Source organism: Synchiropus splendidus, chromosome 4 (assembly GCF_027744825.2).
Source record: "Synchiropus splendidus isolate RoL2022-P1 chromosome 4, RoL_Sspl_1.0, whole genome shotgun sequence".
Lineage (NCBI taxonomy): Eukaryota > Metazoa > Chordata > Actinopteri > Syngnathiformes > Callionymidae > Synchiropus > Synchiropus splendidus.
In genome coordinates this window covers 20,283,685-20,303,242 of record NC_071337.1, presented here as the reverse complement: position 1 = coordinate 20,303,242, position 19,558 = coordinate 20,283,685, and the positions used below count along the sequence as shown (strand labels likewise).

The 19,558-nt window shown below is 44.1% G+C and overlaps 5 non-coding genes across 5 annotated transcripts; all 5 read left to right on the top strand.

Annotated features, from left to right (window-relative positions):
* Positions 1 to 4,594: 4,594 nt before the first annotated feature.
* trnay-gua (transfer RNA tyrosine (anticodon GUA)) lies at positions 4,595 to 4,684 on the top strand. The gene is given in 2 exon segments: positions 4,595 to 4,631; positions 4,649 to 4,684. It is a non-coding gene; the product is annotated as a tRNA-Tyr (tRNA).
* A 587-nt stretch (positions 4,685 to 5,271) lies between these two features.
* Positions 5,272 to 5,361, top strand: trnay-gua (transfer RNA tyrosine (anticodon GUA)). The gene is given in 2 exon segments: positions 5,272 to 5,308; positions 5,326 to 5,361. It is a non-coding gene; the product is annotated as a tRNA-Tyr (tRNA).
* Positions 5,362 to 5,601: 240 nt separating this feature from the next.
* trnay-gua (transfer RNA tyrosine (anticodon GUA)) lies at positions 5,602 to 5,689 on the top strand. Its single transcript is given in 2 exon segments — positions 5,602 to 5,638; positions 5,654 to 5,689. It is a non-coding gene; the product is annotated as a tRNA-Tyr (tRNA).
* A 1,427-nt stretch (positions 5,690 to 7,116) lies between these two features.
* trnay-gua (transfer RNA tyrosine (anticodon GUA)) lies at positions 7,117 to 7,204 on the top strand. The gene is given in 2 exon segments: positions 7,117 to 7,153; positions 7,169 to 7,204. It is a non-coding gene; the product is annotated as a tRNA-Tyr (tRNA).
* A 4,686-nt stretch (positions 7,205 to 11,890) lies between these two features.
* Positions 11,891 to 11,972, top strand: trnal-aag (transfer RNA leucine (anticodon AAG)). Its single transcript has one exon. It is a non-coding gene; the product is annotated as a tRNA-Leu (tRNA).
* The last annotated feature ends 7,586 nt before the right edge of the window (positions 11,973 to 19,558 follow it).

Genomic DNA, 19,558 nt, shown 5'->3' with positions numbered 1-19,558 from the left:
AAATTCGCCCACAGTGATTCTCACCCACGCACAACCATGAGACACATACCCAAACTGAAAGACACACCCACCGTGCCTGCACCGCAACACCCAGTTCTACACGTTAATTGACTCCCACACTGGAAGACAAACATCCACCACAAGAGCACACACACACGCACATCCACAAACAATCCTTACCGAATGTACCAATACACACAACACACACACACACACTAAAGCACCATCAGAGAAAGCAGTCACAAACAAATTCACTCCACCACACTGATAAACAAACACACAGCGGTACAGTTACACTATGACACACGCAAAAATACTAAACACACTCTGACGTATTCAGCCTAAAAACAGATACACTTACTCCTCAACACAAAAATGACCAGTGAACATGATATGTAAAACTCACAGCACTGATACACACACCTACATTTGCAGGAAACATTCACCCACACAGGCAGATGAAACACTCCTTACACACTCCCACTTATAAACACATAAAATATACAGCAATGATGAAACACACTGACCTTCTTATACATAAGCAGCACGCAAATTGGGTGTGATTTAGTGTCACTTACTGTCAAGTCAACTGTGACTCGACGAGTATACAAAGGAGGAATACCGGTAGTTTGTTGTTGAGCAATACACTGGTGGATGCGCCATCTGAGGCGACATCTACACACTCTCCTATCTGAACAGTTTCCAGGCTGGTTTCAAAAAAGGACTCAGTGAAAACGTCCACGCAGCTTCACTGGAAGCCATGCAGTACATATGCCAGGACTGTAGAGGCGCTGTGATGCTCTTTCTCAAATGAGATTATTTATATTATTAGATTCAACATAGTACTGCGTTGGAGTTGCGTGATATAAGAGCCGGGGACGTGAGTTTCAAATGTTTCAGCAGCTCTGTGGTCACCTGCATCATACTTCGACACCACAGGGTGTAATCGGCTTGAATTTCAGTTCCATAAGTTTGTGTTTGGTTATAGTTTGAGGAACGTTCGCTCCAAACATTGCACTTTTGTGCGGCACGTCAGTGTCACGATGATCTGCTAGATCGTCTGAGTAGTTTGTGTTGATACTAACAATGACCAGAACTGTTGCCAAATATATACTACTCCTTGGTATCATTGTGAGGTAGCGTGGTGTCATTGTTTTAGCAAATATCCAGATCCACTGTCCACAGGTGTCTGTATCCATATCAGATTATTCACTTTGGAACCCGGTTACAACAAGTATTTGATACAGTGGGTGAAAAAGGAGGATTTGTGTGGACGCGAGGCCTTTCCGACGCTGAACTTGTGCAGCTACGACCGTGTGGGCGGAGTCTAAACAACCAACATAGTATTGGTTTCGTCCTTTTGTTTCGGCCAACAGAGCATCACATGCTAACAACCCATGACAGTCTGCACTTCTCATCTGGCCGCAGCTGAGAGTCAGATAAGAGAATTTTATCTTATCTTGTGTTAGCATGCTGACTAACACATGACATCACTGCAGCGTGATCCTTCCGATATACACTTGTTTGTTTTGGCCCTGACATTTATTTGGCCCTCGGTGGGAAGTGGTTCCTTTGTGTCAGGGTCTCGAGTGTCAGCGTGTAAGTGAAACCCGCCGCTGCAATATGGATGAAGTCACATGTTGTGTTTGCACGCACTTACCTGGACCTGGAGAATATGTCACTTGAATATGACACAAGAGTGTGTTTGGCTTTCTTTCCTCGTGGGAATATTCATAGCTGGTGACACACACACGCACCTCTACACACACACGCACAACAAATGTGTCCCTGCAGGCCGGTGATGTCACTCACCTGTGGTGCATTAGTGGGACAAAGACTCTTTTGTGTCCCAGCAAACACACACACTGTTCTTCCGGTGAGTGAGCCTCACGTGAGTGGCTGAATTGAACACACATGTTGCTGTGTGTGTGTGTGCATGCGTGGAGGGTAGTAGGTCATTCATCATATGCTAGTCGTGTCATTCATCAATCCGGAGAACAGTGAGAGCCAGGAGTCGCCCCTCACTCTGCAGCGGTGCTAAAGAGACCAGCGGGGTCATCAGCAGGTCGCCACCTTCTGTGCTGAAGTTGAGAGCAGCATCTGTCCTGCTGCGAGAACATCCGCACGTCCACTGGTCAACAATCAAGCTGGACCTTTGATCCTGGCATCAAATCGCCGTCGTAAAGATATGGATGAGTGAGGCTCATGAGCGGCAGCATGCTGACTGGCACGTCTTACCAAACTTGAACTTGAATAGCTCTGATTTATGGACTTGCTTCCTCTGGACTCACAAGGTCCAGCTTCTTCCAGTGGTTTCTCTTTCACGGCACGTTCGCTCACTCTGTTCATTCACCAGCTCCTTCAAGATAAACTATACACCATTCGTCTATTCCATCCACCCAGGTGTCCATTCATCATCACACCATTAAACCACCCACCAGTTCTCCCATCATTTGTTCATCGGTCCCCCTCACCATTCGCTCATACATCCACGCTTCTATCCAACTATTTCCTCTGTCATCTATCCTTGTGTCCAAACATCCTTTCATTCATCCGGACCATCTGTTCATACATACCCACATCTGACTGGCCTGCCACTCCATCCATCCGTATTTTAGATCCATTTGTTCGCAGTCCATTTTCAACAGTGCAGTGCGAGTCTATTTGTCCTAGTCCATGTGACATGCAGCCAGCCAAGAATAAATCTAACAGTTCCTTCAACATATCTTGATCTTTTCATCCATCCATCCTCCCAAACCTATCCCCACAACCATCCATTTACCCGTCCATCTATACCATCATCCATCCACAGTCGCTCGATCCTGTCCATCTACCTTATATTCATCTCTCCATTCCAACTAGCGACCAACAAGTCACTTTATATGGCTGAGAATTATCTCTTTATTCTTCAGTTTCATTCTCTCTAGCGATGTCAAAATTTTGAAATTCACAAATAAACGGATTAAAAATGCTGCTGTTAGACGGACAGGACTTTAATACTTTTAAAACTGTGTTTTGCTGTCACCAGATTGGTCATTGTGTTGTTAAAAACCCTTTATACTTTAATCACTGTAATCCAAAAAACACCTTTCCAGTAGCAGACGTTGATATCTCAACTTTATTGACTAATAGATGACTAAATTCCGACGAAACGTTTGTGTGTGTGTGTGTGACGTTTCTCATGCATGGAGCTGTGTGGCCTCGCCCACCAGGTCAAGGTCCCTGCAGCATGAGCTCATGTAAACAGCAGCCTTAAACACGGGTCGCTGTGGAGTGTCCACTCCAGAGAGGCGGCAGCTCTCTGGATGAGATGAGAGGCTGCTGGGTGTGTGAGGCCATGTGACAGCAGATGTCTTTATTTAGCTCCACCTTGATATGGCCATCAAGTTTCTGAACGACCGGTGTACATGTTGCGTGTGAGGTGACGTGACGTTTGCCGTTTCGAAAGAACAACAGGACAGTCCGACAGCCATCCTGTTAGCTTGTCTTCGAACAAACTACTTCAAACAATGTGTAGAATATAGAAGATGAAATAGACAAACAGCTTCGAGTCCAGCTCGGAGGAGCTTTTGGGGTTTTCGTTGTTTGTTAAAGGGCCCATTGTCTGGTGTTTATTCCCTCCACTATTCAAATCTCACATAGCTTCACGTCAAAATAAAAAGTAGAACTACAAACTGGGGGCTACATATACTCCATATCAAGACAGCCCACGATGAGCTCACGGCATATTAAGTAGAAGGTAACGCTCAGGAAAACAAGTTATGCTGGTTCAACTAACTTCGCTGACAGTTTTAGGAAGAGTTGCAGACAGAATAAATGTGGTATCAGTATTGTATTTTAAGTGGTCATCCGTGGTTCACACTCATGGTGACAATGTGAGGTGATAAAGTGTCAAGAGTTGAACAAAGTGACAGGTCAGAAGATAAACTGTGATGAAGGGAGGAGGAAACCAGGGAAACATGTAGTGGTGGAGGCTACTGGCCTGGAGTTTCATAGTGTGAGAATATATCTCTCCATGTTGATATACACAGTGATGTATGTATCACATAAGTAGAGCGACATATTGAACTCGTTGTTATTTTGTAATGCTCCCAGTGTGTCAAGAGAAGCAGCTGAGTTTGGATGAAATGGTGGACAGGAAAAACAAAAAAAAGTGAGAAGTGAAAAGTACCTCTCCAGTCATATGTTTTCGTGTCGGGGTTCAGAAGAGAGAGAACGCTGGAGAGGGAAAACACTAGCTACAGGTAGATTAGGTGAGGAGTAATTCTAGTAGTCGCAGAGGTCAGTGACGTATTAAATATGATCATATGTTTGAGCCTGGGCAAGATAACGTTGACTCATTACACCAGAAGTGATTCAACTAGTAATGATCAACCAGCTCCAGCTTTCTTTCAGGCTCTTGAGTACTCACTGATATAGCAACTACTGTTGCCTAAAATGACATAATAACATATACATACATAACATAACGGAAGCACTTGGCCAGACTGACATGAGATTTTTGATGGTCAGACATATGGCATTTTTTTCACATTTGTTTTTCCAGACCTTGGTTGACATCGTATTCTTTGGACTCGGTAAACAAGATCTTTGGCCTTCGATAGCTCAGTTGGTAGAGCGGAGGACTGTAGTGGCACTTTCTGCTGATATCCTTAGGTCGCTGGTTCAAATCCGGCTCGAAGGAATCCTTTTTGAAAAAAGGACTTCTATCATGCCCTGAAAAAACATGGGAATTCATTATGAAACACTGTAAACTCCTCGACCAAAATTAAAAGAAGTTTTAATTGCTGTTTTTTCTATTCATGACCTCCTTCGAAAGCTCAGCAGGTAGAGCGGACGATTGTAGTGGCTGTTTGCACTGACATCCTGAAGTTGCGTGTTCAAATCTGGCTCGATGGAAGACTTTTGGTGTGTATAACCAAAAAAGTGGTTCATGTTTGCCCAACCCTGCTGGGAAATGAGCCACAGACGGTCACTGTCTTACACTGAGCTCACAGTAACTTATTCGGCTGCTCAGGATAATCCATGCATCCTGTTTTCCTCTGGACTTATTTTTAGACTTTATGAAACAGATGCGCCTGAAGAGAAATGATGGAGATGTGAGGATGTTTCTGGACAAAACATATGTAGTTGGCTTAATCCCGCATCATTTGACATTCCTCTCTTTTCCCAGGTGTACAGTATTCCAACAATATGTTTTTTTTTATTGCAGCCATGAACCTACTATTGAATTGGCAGTGGTGGCTACCGCGTTGCTTTTTACCCACATGCCCTTCGATAGCTCAGTTGGTAGAGCGGAGGACTGTAGTGGCTCTTTGTGCTGACATCCTTAGGTCGCTGGTTCAAATCCGGCTCGAAGGAAATCTTTTGTAAAAAGACCTATTAAAAAAGGTACTCACAGCAATGTGTTTCACGTTTATAACCATTAGCATGACAATACTACTGTTGAATGTGTAGCGCTGAGTGTTGTACTGTTGAATTCATGAGTGCGTGTGTCGTGGTATGTGTGCGTTATGAGGACTTTGGACCTGACTTCTCACCCGCTGCACCAAACCCCCCAACATCAAACAGCGTATTCATGCTCAGGAAGGCAGTGTGTGTCCTTCGATAGCTCAGTTGGTAGAGCGGAGGACTGTAGTGGCATTGTGCGGGTATCCTTAGGTCGCTGGTTCAAATCCGGCTCGAAGGAATCATTTTGGAAAAGGTTCTCTCTAATGCCATGAAAAGAAGTGAGTGAAAAAATGGAGCATTATTAAGAAACACTGAAGATAATATATGTCTCATTCACAGCCCTTTTCACTAGCAACATAGGGGATCTAAAAATATTAACACAAGCATAGAGTTGGACTGGAAGCACGGTTGGTAGGGCAGTGGAATGCAGTGGTATCTTGAAACGGCTGGTCTGAGCTCAGCTGAGTCCACTTCTCAACAGCAAACATTCAATCCTCTGCTTTATTGCAGCGTGTCTTGACCTGAGAGTGGCACGGTGAGGGCTGGTGAAATAGCACGTGTTGGTGGTCATATGCTCTCAGCAAGTCAGTCAGAAGTTGCAGAGACTGCTCTTCTTGTTGATGCAATTGCAGTTGAAATCCTGCTCAGTCACATGACCTTTTGGTGGAAGAACAGAAATGGTGCCTTCTGATCATCATGTAAAGCAGCAGCAAACCGAGCCTCAAAGGACCAGGATGTGCAACTTCACCTATCAGTTGATTGTCTGTCTGTTGTTTCATCTGACACATGATTGGTTTAACTGTGCGTGCTAGATTGGCTGGAACGTAAACCTCTGCTGACATCAGGCCGTCCATGTATCAGCTTCTTCAAAGTGACCATTGGTGGAACTCGATTCTCTGTTAGTGATGACAGCACACACACATTTATGGTGGACAGTGATTTTAAGTGACTCACACGGAACAGTGTGACGCAGACACACTTTCATCTGTGCTGCAATGGCAGTGTGCTACCATGAGCAAGCGTGTGTGCGAGTTAAAACCCTTTGTTGTGTAACGCTCACGCTGTTCATCATCCACACACAGATGAGCAAGCAGCTCCAGCTGAACTGCACTTCTGGATATGAATTTTTCTCCACGTGCCTGTGAGAATCTTCTCCCTAGTCCCTTCAGCGGGGGGTTGAATCCACAGTGGCGGGCCTCTGCTGCGATAAGTCCGGGTTTGTTTTCAGCCAGTGAGATCGCTATTGATGGAAGCTTTTGGAAAAGTGCATTTGAAGTCCCCTTATGAAGCGGCATTCCTGACTAATCCAGGAAAGATCTGGGAGTACTGGGGTGGAGGGGAGCGACCTGAGCTAAAGAGTCATCCATTACACTTGTGTTTATACACAGAACTGTTGATGTCAGGTCGGAACGTTGATCCAGGCGCTAAAGAAAACAATCTCAGCAGCTTGTTTTCTTCCAGAAGCCCGCAACAGCTTTAGATCATTGAAAGAGTAGCTTTTTGAAGAGCTCAAATATGAGCTCCTGAAACTGTTGATCAAAGAGCATTAACCCAGATCAGAGCACTGGAGTCTATCCCAACTGGAGGGAGGGGACCAGATTCAAACGGAGTTTGTGCCTACAATTTTAGTGAAGTCCAACTCGTGTCTCTGTCATGAGCATGTGCCCTTCGATAGCTCAGTTGGTAGAGCGGAGGCCTGTAGTGGTAATCTGCTGAGATCCTTAGGTCGCTGGTTCAAATCCGGCTCGAAGGAGTTGTTTTGTTGGAAAGTAAAAAAATGTGAATGGAAAGTTAAGAAAACAGTAAACCATTGGAAAAGTGAAAGGCTATAACAACGTGTGTTTCTCGATTGTAGCCATTAGGCTAGCAATACAACTGTCAAATTTACAGTGCATACTGCATCGCTCCATTGTTAAATCTGGCGCTTTGGTATATGTTTATGACGTCTTTTGGCCTGACTTCTCACCTACAGCTCATGGGCCTAGATGTTGACACAGCCAAAGTCTTAGCCATCAATCTGAAAACTCTCCCATGAAGAGCAAGAACTTCCCTGATTCTCAGAACATTCAGTCGAGTGCTGTATTGAACTCAGATTTTCTGACACCACCCTTGGGAGCAAAGGCTACCCAGAATGCATAGCAAGCAAACATGGCATCCAAAGCAACAAAGAAGGTGAGCCACAAATTTAAGTGTTGTTTTAGTTGATGGACATATAAATAGACAAAAGCAATGTATTATCTTAGTTTAGGCCCATTTTATGGATTATTTACCTCACGTTTGCATCACATTTCTTTTCATTTTACAGTCTTTTTGTTAATAGTGGCCATTGTGGAACAGCCATATTGCTCTCGTTTAAGGTAGTTAACGTTACAAAATGGTCATTTTTCTCTGTGGTATTGAAGTTGTTATATGAAGATAACAGCCGATAATGAATATGTCTGTGTTTATTCATACAGATTATTTGTTTGATAACTCAAATCAAAGGAATAACCGAAAGATAGACCATTTCTAAAAACAACCAAGCTAGGAACCTATTATTCCGAGTTCAGACGGGCAGGTTTAGTTCAGCGCAGTGCATTATCATTAATGAAGTTACAAAGACAAAGTGCTAGAAAACTCGCTCGTCCTCTTTCAGTCATGCGACTAATCACTAATTAGCCGTCACAGCTACTTGCGGACTCCCTCCACGGTGACTCACACACATTCGCAGACAAACTAATAGTTTTTGTTGGAGGCCCACGGTTCACTGAAGCGGCTCTGGTGGGAGTTGACCACTGATGCTGGAGACGGGACCTGTAGCTTTATCAGTTTCTGTCAGGTTAGCTCAGTTGCTTCGAGTCCATAACAACGCTGCTGCAGATCATTGACACTGCAGCTCTGACTCCCCGTCAAAGTGGGTCAGCAGGCAGGGTGGGGGGCAACAGAGGGCTCAGAGGGATTCTAACCCACCTCACCCATCCATCTTGTCACGAGGCAGCGCCGTCAAACGTGAAGCCACCCAGGCTGTACCTTGAAGTAGCAGTGGTGTAAACACAGCGAGTGAGTCTCTTCAGTCCCTTAAAAACACACGCTGTCACGTGACCAACAGTAAACGTTTGGAACCACACAGACTCTCGTAGATCCCCCTCTACTAAGTCTGTTTTGGAGCTCCATCATCTCTTTACTTCAACAGACATTTCGCTAAACTTTGGGTTCCTTTGTATTTGCTGTACACAGTAAGATCATTTACACCAAGAAAAGCAATCTCCAAACCAGGTCTGCCATATTTCTGTGTGTACACTCTAGGAGTCACACTTAAAGTATTAGTAATTTTTCAATGTCACCTCTCGTGTGGAAAAACTATATTGTCAAATTGATATTGATTGTTGATACTCTCACATATATATATATATATATATACATATATATATAATTTTTTTTTTTTACAACAGATTTTTTTCAGTGAGAAAAAAGTACCAGAGCAAAGAGCAAACTTTTCAGTGGCGAGTTACAGGTGTTGCTGCTTTAAATGAGCCTCTGCGGTTCAATTCTGGTCCCACTGTGAGCCCCAGATGAAAGTATCTCGAATCACCCCCGCTTCCAACCACTACCAGAACTCACAGTCAACATATGAAACCAGCTGCTGTTTTTGTAACTGCTTTTCAAATGCGGAGCCACAATGTTCCTTGGACGTGAGCTCTGTACTTAAACATTTATCAGAAAATTGTCCCGTCATGCACATGTTCACTCGCTTTGACGTTGGCTTCTTCAGGGAAACCGCAGATGATTCGATAGTTGCCAGTTCATAATGACGGCTCATGAGAGGAGAAAGTGCTTCACCCGTTGGAAACTTCTTCTGGATTTTGACTGTAACCCTTCAATGTCCAGGTTGTTTTACAAACTTCTCAGCAATGAAGGATAAAACACCAGTCAGCTGCAACTTAAATGCACCACTTCAGCTAAACAAAAGCATCTACAAGATTTTTGAACATAATGGCAGGTAAATGCTGTTTTCTTTGTAGTTTTCACCCCTTGATCTCACTACAAAGAAACCACATTTATCGCAGTAAACATCCGAAGAAGTGTTTAACTTAAGAAGTAGTCATCAGCTTAGAATTGCAGATAGTAGATCGTATTGTGGAAGGAAATTATTTACTGTTAGCTTGGATCAACTGGCTTATTGGCTAGTTATCAGCTGTGAGAAAGAACACTGTTATTATCCCATGTCATCCTGATCATCTCTTGAACCAACCCGTAACAATATCGCACACACACCCATCGATCGCCACCTCTTGAACCACCAACGCGACACGCTGACCCACATTTCCTACGTCTGTTCCAGCTGAGTTCTGCTGATGTGTTGAGACCGCTGACACTTTATAAGAGCCCCGCGCTCCGAACTAATGCACTTGCTGGGTCAGCATTTTTTCGTTAAGCCTCTCTAAAAGCTCTGCTGGCTTCTGCAGCGACACAAATCTGCACTGTAACCTCCACACTTCTGCTCTGACACTCCAGGAAACCTTTGATTTTTTGGAACAAGGGAAAGTCTATTTTTGCACGACACAATCACTTTGAGTAACGGCCAGGACCTCCGGCAGGTTGTCATGTTTTCCGAGCAGTTTCTGACCCACTTCCCCTCAACAGGACCCAAAGTGTGGCTCTCAATGCTATTATTTTTTACCTCACAGTCCGAAGCCATTACTGTTTTGAAGGTGTCATCAGAAAAGTCAAGGTCAACAACGTCTTCACAGTCTTTTGCAAACATAAAAATAAGGTGTGAGATATTTTCCAGATGCTACTTCCTGATTTTAATCCATGAACAGGAAGACACTGCTTCTGTTACTGGTCTACTCTCAATTCCTACTTCTTCAGTGATGGTTGTCGCCTCAGGCTGCTGCACTGCCTGCTTTCTTCTGCCAGTTGTGTGCTAGCATTTGGCTTCTGTCAAGATCAGGTGAGAATGTTGATGCCACCAAGTAGAGAGCTGGCTCTACGCACCAGTAAATAACATTGATGGTAACTTAATTCAATTTAGTTAGTTTGCTGTGTAACACAAAAAAAGTGAAAATAAATGGATACACACACACCTTAGACATACAGATACACGCTGACACTGAATTCTTGTCCTCACAAACAGGGAGAGCGAGACACAAGGATACAGTCCAGGAAGCATAAACATGCTCACCAATGTTCAGTAAAGTGTCACCACGATTGACTTCAGAGCACAAGAAAATTCATTGTAGTCACATGAGGAGTGCACTGTGGTCCAAGTATGCTTGGGCTGTGACTCGTCTTCCAACTGTGCCAGAGCTCCAAAGTGACCTCCCACTGTGGCTCTGGTACAGTTTGGTCCGAAGAATGGTATTTCCCCGCATGCGCTTGATCTCCTTCGATCAATCGTCCGTTGGTGTCGACACCGGTTCAAACCAAAGCCAAAGAAAGACATGGTGTGTTTACTTCTGCTACCTGCGTTTCCTAAAATGGAACCATCTGTCACTTTGTTGTAGATCCAACGTTTATTCGTGGAGTGTGTGTATCGATCCAGAAGTCGGTAGTGTGTTTGGACACTAATCTACTTGTTTTTGCTCCTCTGTCTCCGGTGAGATCTCACAGACCCCCCCACCTCCGCCTGTCCGGTCCGAGGCAGGTCTTAAATATGGGCATTTCACTTGCTCCCTCGCCCCTCACGTGCCGCTATCTGTTTCTACCCTCTTGGCAGCGGGAAGTGTGCGTGTCTGTAGGTGTTTGCGTGTGTGTTGACGCAACATGATCCAACGCTTCCCCCTCATGTCAGATAGGCCTCTGCTGTCCCCCTTCCCCGAAATTCACCCCCTCACTCCCATTTGGTCTCCACGTGTGTTATACCCTTGTCACCAAACTAACATTTCGGTTGTTGATATTCATACCAGTGATGCACGATTGTTCAATTTTTGAATACTGATGCTCAATACCAGAAAAAAGTTCCCTACTTTACAAAAAAAAAGTTTTGTGCTGTCAAGTATAAGTATAAGATAAAAACTTATTTGACCATACCCTCATTTTTATCACTAACCACATCACAGCCACAATACATGCATAACTTAGTATGGATTTTTTCAATATATATATAAGTATTTGGTTCCATTTGAACTCAAGTGTGTGTGTTGAGCTGCGATGAGATTATCAGCCGCAGATAAGAGTTAACAATCAATGCCAGATTTTTTTTTTAGATTCATGCGTGGGGTCTCTGACAAATAATGAAAAAAAGCTTAAGATCGTAACAATCCGCAACTGCGTGACCCCTCCACTTCTCACAATAAGTGCAGAGCAGTGATTTATTGGTTTCAAGAGAGAGCTGTAACATCAGAACAGTTACTGCTGGACAATTTTTGCCGCACACAAACTGCAGTCTATTATCAGCCGTTACACGACTCCGTGTCTCTCTGATGCAGCAGTACATGAATGGAAGGCAGCAGCACAGGGTAGCGTGGCCGAGCGGTCTAAGGCGCTGGATTAAGGCTCCAGTCTCTTCGGGGGCGTGGGTTCGAATCCCACCGCTGCCAGTATGTTCTTTTTGCTTAAGAAATGTACTCTCTCATAGCTCCAAAAATGCAACGTCTGTTGTCTGTCAATACTCCATCTTGCTCTGTGAGAGTGGTTAAGACCCATGTATGCTGCATTTACGTACAAAATCTTACCCGTCCGTTTCAAGCGATTTTACCATCACTGATCACATAATTCCATGCGGTCTTGGTGTTGGTATTGCTGTTCACCAATATATCCACCAGGGGGGAGCTGCCCAGAGTCAAAAGTTTATGACAATGACAAACTCCAAAACAAGCATGGCGACTTTGGAAGAAGTATTGATAATGTACCTTGTCACTCCCTGATGCAGTTGGCTGGAAGTTCCGGGACTGGAACTGGATGTTAGAAACACGCATGCGCAAGGTCTACGAATTGTGTTTATTCATTATATCGCGTAAATCTGTGTGTTTATATAGTCCATATTTAACAGTAAAATCTGGAAATTATATGTTTTTACGCGCATGCGTCAGTAAGATCTGGTCTGTTTGCCTGATGTGGTCCGCCGGAAATGATGGTGCTGGAGCAGGAAGTTACCGTTTACGGTAAACGAGCGTTACTTTGGTTTATTTCTTTGTCACAGCCAAACTGCACAGACCGAACCCTAACCCTTAATCTAGACTGTAGAAGTAAAAATTTTAAAAAGTAAAAAAAAAAAAAAAAAAAACATTGCCTGTGCGCAATATAACCATGGACGCATGTGCTTACCAGTAAACGTCAGTTAGTGAAACGCGCAATTTCCGGTTCCAGTCCCGGAATTTCTGGCGGACCGCATCGGGCAGTGACATACCTCTTGCACAAAGCAGGAAACGGAGGCAGTGTTGTAGGAGTTAGTGGTCAGTGAGGCCTTTAAATATATATCGACCCTGGAGAACGGAGAATTTCCGGCATCATTACGTCTTGTGTGTAATTCAAGCTACAACAACAACACTGCCCCCCATGGTTTCCGATGGTACTGCTCCGTTTGGTCTGTGTCCTAAAGCTTTGTGGAAACCTGCGTAAATACGGACAAAAGGACTGCAGAACACAGACAGAAGGATCCGTAATGAGCCTTGAGTCTCCATGTGGTCTTCATCCATGTGGTTGTTACTTTGGTTCTGAGCTAGTTATGTTGGTGAGTTCTAATCATAGACCGGCAAAGAACGAGGCAGCTTTGCCAAAAGTGATTTATTGTGGCTCCAGCTTTTTTGCAGGGGAGTTGAGTTCAAATCCAACTGCTATCAACAAGTCTTTTCTATGAAGTGTGTTGGCTTTGGTTGAATCTTTGAATATAGTTCTGATTGAGATTCTGGTTCAGAGGTTACTGGCGAATGTGGCCGAGCTGGAGAATCGTCTCTCCTTTGTAATTTTTTAGACAACTATTATATGTGAACTTGTTGAGACAAACGTGTTTCACTGGCTGGAGGAGTTGCTGTCACTGGTGGACAAGTGGACAGAGGGTCAGCGTTTCCACATGACAGCTTTGTTCTCCTGATGGTTCACCTGAGAGGAGCCGCAGACTTCTGATCTGGACTCCAGACGGTCATGCTCCCGTCTTTGTGTGTCAGTAAATTCTGCTGGACAAGCCCCCTCTGTGGATTATAGCAGCCTTTGTGACACGTGTAGCCCCTGCTGCTCAAGTGGTGCCAGAGCAGTAAATGGACCTGAAGGGAGGATTGTTTGCAGAACAAAAGCACAAAATCATTTCAATCATCTGAAATCGTTCCGCTCTCTTGGAGACCGAGCACGTGCCCCTCTCGAGATCATGTGCAGTTTTACAGCTTCTGTTATGGGTCATTTTTGGGCAAAGGGCTTTGAATCAAACCAAATATTCGGCTTGCGGACTCATTGAAGCCTTCTGCAAAAATGTCTGCATGCAATTTGGACGTCTGCAAGTCAAAGGTCTGACTCTGATCCAAACCACCGGGTTCTGTTGTTCCTCTTCCCCAGACTTATCAGGACAGAACGGAGCAAGTCCTCTAATGGTAAGTGGAGTCAGGGATGACGGACAAATGCACTGTCGCGAATTCCCAAACCTGAAGTCCCTGCTGAGTGTAATAAAACATTCAATTGGCGCTGCACTCTTCTTCACTCGACTGGGAGTCCAAACAGATGTTTCTAGTCCTGAGAACGTGCTAGAGGCAACTTTGTGTCCGTAATCTTGATTTTAGATTGAACACAGATTTAAAAGAAAAACAGACGTGAGTCGTGAAAACACTTGTTTTAGACCTTCGGTGGTGAGAGATGGAACAGGGGCAGCCCAGACCAATAGCCCCTTCTAGACTGCCTTCATTACATTGTTACCAGAGATCCAATTTTGAGCCATTGTTTTTGCTAAACATTTACAAAAAACATTACATTTGAGCTCAAAGCTCGATGAGTCAGCACATCTTAAGTTTTATATATATTTGTAAAGGCCCAACTGCAGGTCTGTCATTTTAAAGAGTGTGCACATCCATGCCTTCATTTCTAAATTTGACCTTTCTGGTGCTCTCGGAGGTTAGCGGAGATCCAGCTAGACCTCAGGGATGACGGTTGCACACTGGAATGTGCACGCTACTCGGGTAGTCGGGTGACGGATAGTTGAAGTGATCCCCAGCGACCACAGAGGAGGGCAGGAAGCCAAAACCTCAGCCAAGCAAATACGCTGGCCTCCCTCTGACCAGCGCTACGAGACTGTACTGCGTCCGACTGGGCCGTGATTCATTCAGCGCTTCAACCCGGGAGGTCATGTTGCACTGCAGACAGTCAATTAACATGAGTCCAAAAGCTCAGAAGGAACCGAGTGATTGTAATGAAACTTGATCAACGCTCTTCAAAATTTGCGCTGTTTACCCTCGTGAGAAACCTTTTTCCAGTGATATCACCACCTGGACCTTTGCCTCCCAGACTGCCTCTGAGATCACAGTGTTTTGTCAATATTGATAAATTAGAACGGAGCACGTGTCCTTCTCAAGCACTGGTGGTTAGCAGGTTTTGGTTCCCAACAATTGTTTTCATTGTCTAAATAGAGAACCAGAGGTTTTAAATGATGTATATAAACAAGGTGAAATAGAAAATTGTACAATTCTTTGTTAAAAATAAAAAATATATATTATTACACCATTAAACGTTACGTGTAAAATAGTACAGTATAGAATTTAACTGAAAACTACAAAGCATAAAATAAGGAATCGTAAATTAAGGTTAAACATGTTAATAATTATTTGAATGAATGAATATGAAAAAGGGGGAAATGGGACTACCAAAAATTAAATAAATAAAATGAAATATTAGGCGTTATAGTGTTACATAAGAAGGCAATGGGGGTAGAAACAGAAATAAACAAAGAAAACACAGTGGAGTAAGAGAGAGACACAGAAGTATCTACAATTGAAAATAAAGTAGAATTATGTCAAGGATAATCTTTCGCCTGTTTACATCACTGTATCAGAACTTTTTGATTTAAAAAAATCATTTTTAAAAAACATTTAAACATTCAGGCTGGAATATTCTGGCTCTTACATAGTTTAACGCAACAAAGTCACAAGAGAAAGTAATAAAATAAAGCCCAAATCTTTCCAGTGGTAGGCAAGCTAACAATGTGGAACTGTCAAACGTAATTTTTGATGTCAAAGTCTTCTTGTTCGGATCGTTCAATAAGTTTTTTGATTTCATGATACACTCATGCAACTTCAGTTAAATCCTTTTGACCAAATTTAGTGTTCAAATTGTAGCTTTAAGATGAAAAAAGTGGTGTGTTTTAAAACACTGACTGAAGATCGGTGTGTGTGAAAGTGTGTGCTCATGTCTTTTTCCTGCTGATCACTGCGACCCTCCTGTGTTTTTCTTTCTGCCCAACACTCCCAGTATAAACACAGCGCTCTAATAGGCCAGACACAGCCCGCTTTAATTGCCCTTTCATTTCCTATACAGGGGAACCACAGACTCACACTAGGGATATGTATCAGGCCCGTCTCTATAATGCGTGCAGCAGACAGGTTTAAAGGTCTTGGCACTCTCACATGGTAAAATGATTTTCAACAACCATGAAAAAGACTTTGGTTCTCTGCCTCTTGGAGAGCGACTAATAGACCCACAGCCCTGGCACATGAAACACACACACACACACACATACACACACACTTCATATTACGGTGGTGATGTTCCACGGGTTTCTTTTCCAGCTTGCAGTTTCATGCCAGTAACAAGCGAGAAAAGTCTCATGAGAAGTTGTAATGTCTAGTTCACGACTGAATGTTGTTAAACGGTGACACTGCCATCTGACCTTGATTTAAATGTGCCGTGACTCACCTATAGGAGCTTTTACAGGCTTCTCAGGGAGATGTGATTTGTTACCCCAGCTTCTATTTCCGATAATAAAGCCTTCTTTATATAGCACTTTCACATAACACTATGTTCCTTTGATCTATTGTTGCGATTGCGGTAACTTCTACCGAACCCATTAACTGTGATCCCCTAATACTGCCAACCTCTCTTACCATCATGGTTTGCATACTACAGTTAATGCCATTGATTCACTCATGCATTATATTGCTTTGGTTTTGACAACTGCTGCAACAACGTTATGGACTGAAGAGCCACCATAAGTGCGAATTACATTTGCTTTTAGCAATATTGCTCCAAAAACCGCTGCAGCTTCTACTGCTGCAAGAAGCTTCGCAAGGCTGTTCAGTTTGTTTTTGTGTTGTCCAGTACTTGACAAAAGGTCCACTTGAGGCACATGAGATGAACCTTGTTGGTTTCCTCCTCGGGATAGTTTGCAGGTTGATGACACGCCGTTGATCTACAAGTATGACTCATTCTCTCCAAACCCACTCTCTCGATTTAAAACCTCTCGGAGTGGTTCTCAAATGTCTGCTCTGGTGTTTACCAACATCCTGAGCGGCTCTTGTCTTACTCCATTGTGTCAGCGGCTCATGTTTCTCTGCTAATGAGGAAGTTCGACGGGGTTGAGGTGGAACGTGAGCTGCTGCAGTACGATTCAAATATGATGGTTTCTGCTGAATCACTGCAAATCACAGCCAAGCAACGTTTCCATTCTAAACCGCAATCGTTGGGTATTTTCTAGGAGGAGAGTCCCGTCCTCCATGGATCCCTTGAAAGGAAACTTATAAGGTCAGTTCATCCGAGCGTGAACCATAAATGATGAAGACCAAATGAGCACCAGCTCATCAAAGGCACCCACCGCTGATGGTCTTGTCATTGTGAAGTGCTTCACCCAATCCTCAAACTCATCAGTTAAACATGGAAATGAAATGCTGACATTTGTGGTGCATCGTGAAGCCAGTCGGAGTTCGTAAGTGCTTCCTGGCCAAAGACCACAGGATCAGTTGGCTAAGTGAAAAAAGTGCTTGATGATACGATGATACCGACTCACAGCAGAGTCACGTGAGCCTCCTGCCCCACGATTCTTTGACCTGCAGGTATTAGCGGTGTTTAGCCTCCCTGACTCTGTCTCCAGGCTTTGCCACATGAGCTGTCCCTCTGAAAGTCCCTCCCAAAGACAACTGCAGCATCTTCATCACTTGCGCTTCTTTATCATCACAGCTCTCACAACTGCTCGACAAACCGTCCATTTCATTCCTGCTACTCTACCAGAGGTCTCTGCCCTGTTCACCCTGCCAACACTGTATTCTTCATCTTCCTCGATGACTGACCCTCAGTACAATCAGAGGACGACCCTTAAATGCTCATCTTCATCCTATCTGAAAACGCAACCATCTACCCCCATTTTACATCAGCCCAGTAAGCTACACAAACATATTTCCTCCCTCAATTAATGAGTAGGTCTGTTCACAGTCCCCAAACATAAAGCCCTTAAATCACCATCTCCTAATCATAGTGCTTGTGTCATGAACACTTTAAAGGCCCATTTGTGCTCCCCACCTCTCTATCTTACCGTCACAGATCACATGCGTTCTTTGCGTTGGTATTGCTGTTCACCAATATATCATATACCCAAAGCTTATGGCAACGACAAACTCTTAAACAAACATGGCGATTGAGAAAGAAGTACAGTGGTACCTCGGTTCTCGACCACAATCCGTTCCAGAAGGCCGTTCCAGAAGGCCGTTCCAGAAGGCCGTTCGAGAAGCGATTTGTTCGAAATCTGAATCAGTTTTTCCCAATGTGTTCCAAGCCTTAAAATAGGCTTTTGTAGGAGTGAATGTAGAGTGTCTGCTGCAGGTGCGCTGTTCCTCTATGTGTGTGGCCGCTGCATGTGGGAGGGGTTGCTGAGTGAGTGATGTCTCTCCAGAAGTGAAGAGGTGCCCGGTGCGTGTCCAGCTCTGAATGTGCGCTTCTGTGCAGTTTGGCTGTGACAAAGTCATAAACCAAGTCACGCTCTGTCCCAGACTCGCCTCATCCCTGTCCCAGCTCCAGCCCACAACAGGACATCAAACCCTGGCGTGATCGCTCCAGCCTCGGAGGTGTGGAGAGCGAGCACCTCCCCTGTGACACTCTACCATGGTCCAGTGTGGAGACAGGAAAGGTTTTACACCTCAATATGAAGAAGAAACAGTAAATGTAGCTAACGGGACACGTCTGCATACAGAGGCTCCGTTATACACAATAACAAAGCGAGTCGTGGGTCAGCTGATCGGTCTGCGCACGTTATATTTTTTCCGGCTTTTTTCGGGGGCGTTCGAGTTCTGGATTTTCGTCTGAAATCCGAAGCAAAAAAATCTCGAAACTTTTGTTCGAACTCCAATTTGTTCAAATTCCGAGACGTTTGAAAAGGGACAAAAGAGGAAACGTTGCAGGAGGCTGTGGTTGGTGAGGCCGTTGTCATATTCGTGTCTCATTGGAGCTACATACCAGGTAGTAACAGCAACACTGCCCCCACTGTTTATGGTGGTACTGCTCCATCCATATCTGTAAGCTTTGTGGAAACATGCGGAGATACAGACGAAATGAACACAGAGCATGGACAGAGGGCTTTCATCTGTATCTGGATCTGTACGTAACGTTAAATGTGCCTTTAAATGTTCCATATTTAGGAGCATTTCACTAGTGTCTGGTATCCTTGAAAATGAATGTTACTGCTACGGCAACCAGACAACAGCCAAACGAGGAGAAGTAGTCGCAAATCATTCCTATAGATTTACATTCTGAGGTTGTTTTAATGATATAAAAACAAATCTCAGGTACCAGAGGCTCACACCAGCCTGACTGAAAGTTCACTGGGTAGTAAACTTGGCGTTTGACACATCCATTAATCTTTCCATCTGCTTGACCTGCTGCCATGCCGGAGACCTGAACTGGTCTACTGTGGCTATGAAAAGTCTGGAGGTTCTGGGCTGGAAGTCTCTGACGTAACGTGGGGACTGAAGTTTCTCCACCAGCAGATGTTAAGTGTGTGTGAAGAGGTGGTTAGTGATGGAGATCTTAGCTGCTGTGACGTCCCTCTTTCCACTTCTGAGCATTCGGAACTCATTATGGATGTTTAAAGCTCCTCTGGGCTCCTCGCGGCTCAGACTGAAGAGAGTTTGAGAAAGAAAGAAGCAGACCAGGTAATTGATTGCTGGGAAGTTGAACTTGTGATTTGGCTGCAGTTAAAAAAAGAGTTTCTAAATATACACATACA